Consider the following 3,007-nt stretch of genomic DNA (forward strand, 5'->3'; position numbering starts at 1 on the left):
CTCTCTCTCTCTCTCTCTCTCTCTCTCTCTCTCTCTCTCTCTCTCTCTCTCTCTCTTCTCTTTTCTCTTCTCTTTCTCACTGCTGCAATAAAGATCTCTTGGTCTCCCCGAGTGTTGTGGTCACTTTCCTTTCACTAGGGATGTGGCTCAGTGGTCAAGTGCCCCTGAGTTCAATCCCTTGTACCCAAAAACAAAAATTAAAAGAGAGAGAGAGAGAGAGAGAGAGGTTCTGTAGCAATAAATGTCATGATCAAAAATTTTTGCAGCAGCTCCTCCTCCCCCACCCACTACCACCTCTTCCCTCTGAATTGAACCTGAGCCTTTGTAGTGCATGTCCACTGCCTGACCTCCTGCCTCTGCAGGCCCTGCACTCTTTCTGTACTTGTAGGATACCCAGTGGTGGCCTGGAGCTCCAGGGGATCCTCCATGCAATCTCAAGAAGCTTCCTCCACTCCTCTAATGAGCTTGGCATGGTGATGAAATATTTTTCGCTGCATTATCTGGGAGCATCTTCCCAAAAACTCAAGGAGATAATGATGCTTGAATTCTTAAGATTAATAATATCAAGAAAAAAAAATTCTTTCTTAATCACCTTTGCAGATGGTGGAGTTGGGAAGGGTTCTTTTATGAACCAATATGCAATTAATAAGTTTGATGCCCAGTTCTTCTCTAAGATAGGTGTGGAACTTTTAAATAAAGATTTGGAGGTGGATGGACATTTTGTTACCATGCAAATTTGGGACACAAAGTTCAAGCATAAGTCAAAGCCTGGGGATGCTATTTGATTTACAGACGTTCTGATTGTTGTATTCTTATTTTAGTGTCGGTGATTCACAGAGCTTCCAGAACTTATATAACAGAGGTGAAAAAATAATAATAATGAATTATGCAAATGTGAAAAAACACTACTAGCCACTTAGGAGGATCACAAGATCAAGGCTAGCCTCAGCACTAAAAAAGCAATGGGGATGCAGCTCAGTGGTAGAGCACCCCTGGGTTCAATCTCTAATAATAAAAAAAAAAGGCACAAAACTACCCTTTCATGACTTGGAGCAACAAGACTAACATAAGCAAACAACAAGCATCTGAAGAAGAAACCCCAATCTAGGACAAGGGCAACCGCATCTTTTGACTTTGAAACACATGCAAAAGATGCAACCACAGTCACAGCTACTTTTGAGGAAGCAGCTCAGAGTTCTTATGAGCTAAGGATGTAGCTCTAGGTCCAGGGCTGTGATGCTGGGCATAGGGATGTAGCTCTAGGGCTGGAGATGTAGTTTGGTGGTAGAGTATGTCTAGCATGGATGATGCCTGGTGTTGATCCCCAGCACTGCCTTCCCACCCCCACACCCCCACACACATATGTTCTTGCTACACAGGAAAAGTCAGATCAAGTGATTCAGATAGATGCCTTCAATCTTCACTGAAAATCCAAACCAAACTCATCTCACTGTCGATTAGTAATTAGATTGTAGGTGGTTCTAACCAACCCATGCATCCACACAAAATAAGCAGGAGATGGAAAAGAGACTTAGCATTTGAAGCAGTGTATGGTCTACTAATAAAATGAGATGAACATTCACTGCTCCTTTATTAGTTGGTGTCAGAAGGGACACAATCACTCTGGAGGTACTATTTACTCAAAGTACTTTACAATTATAAATTGTAATCATTGTCTAATAACATTTCTTTAATTTAAATATGTAAGCTGGAGTTAATAAATAAGATGACCAAGACTGAAGTTATCATCAAAACAAAAAACTTACTATTCTAGAAGTTATACTTGGATTTTTACTCTCTGGGAAAGTAAACTACTTTTATATGTATATATTTTTATGTAATTAGCATTCGATTTTTGATTTGGGAAAAATACTTTCTAAAGCTATAGTGTTAAATATTAAAGAGTGAAATATAATGCACATATCAAAATTTTTTTTAAAAAAAATGAATACTGAAATCTGCATTTTTTTTTTAGATAATTGATTCTTCGGAATGATTAAGGACAATTAGTCAGATAGCTAAAGTTAAAAGAGGGGTTAATTGATTAAGGAAAATTTAATGAAAAGTTTGGCCTATTTTTTAATTGGTTTTAGAGAAATAAATTGATTGAACTGATCAATAAGCTGTGGAGGGTTGTGTAAATTCAGATTATGGAATTTTTAGAGTATTATGTTAATGATGTGAGTATAACTATGAATACAGCAAATTTTAACGTTGGAGATTTAAGTCTGACACATAGCCAAGATCATAAATATTAGATACCATTACTAGTAACACCAGGCCTATAGCATCCTCCCAAGCTAAAAGATGGTTAGTATAATGGTTATGTCACTTCTTTGTTGCTGTGGCAAATACCTGATAAAAAAACAACCTAGAAAAGGGGGAAGACTTGGAGTCCATGGCCCAACAACTTTGTTGCTTTAGGTCAGATAAAAAAGAACAGAAGTGTGAGGTGGTGGAGTGCTGCTCAGCTCATGGCCGACAGGAAGCAGAGAATGAGAGAGCATGGAGGAGGGACCAGAGACAAGAAATACCCTTCCAGGCATGCCCCCAGGGACCTACTTCCTCCAACTATCCCCCACACCTACAGTTTTCACCACCTCCCAAAAGTCCACTCAGCTATCAATGGATTTATCTACTGATAAAGTCAGGGCTCTCATGATCCAGTCACTTCCCAAAACCCCACCTCTGAACATTGATGCATTGGGGACTAAGCCTTCAACACTGAGCCTTTGGGGGACATTGAAGGTCCAAATCATAACAATGGTAGATAATCTAAAGTAAATATTAAAATTTCCAGGTGTGTGCTAGGTGCAATGGCACACACCTGTAATACTAAAAGAACAGAATCCTCATTGATAAAAACAAACAAAAATATCAAATAATCTCTACAAAATGTCAATGTCAGTCAGTGGCTTCAAATCCAAAATAGTAATTTAGATGTAAAGTGAAATTTTAATTGACAGAAGAAGCAAAAGATAGGAAAACTGTTGTGCTAAATACATTA

General features: G+C 38.5%; 1 pseudogene; it reads left to right on the forward strand.

Moving 5' to 3' along the window:
• Positions 1-1,427, forward strand: part of LOC125619840 — a 54,108-nt pseudogene extending 52,681 nt beyond the window's left edge.
• The last annotated feature ends 1,580 nt before the right edge of the window (positions 1,428-3,007 follow it).

The sequence above is a fragment of the Marmota marmota genome, unplaced genomic scaffold (assembly GCF_001458135.2).
Source record: "Marmota marmota marmota unplaced genomic scaffold, marMar, whole genome shotgun sequence".
In the NCBI taxonomy this organism is placed as follows: domain Eukaryota; kingdom Metazoa; phylum Chordata; class Mammalia; order Rodentia; family Sciuridae; genus Marmota; species Marmota marmota.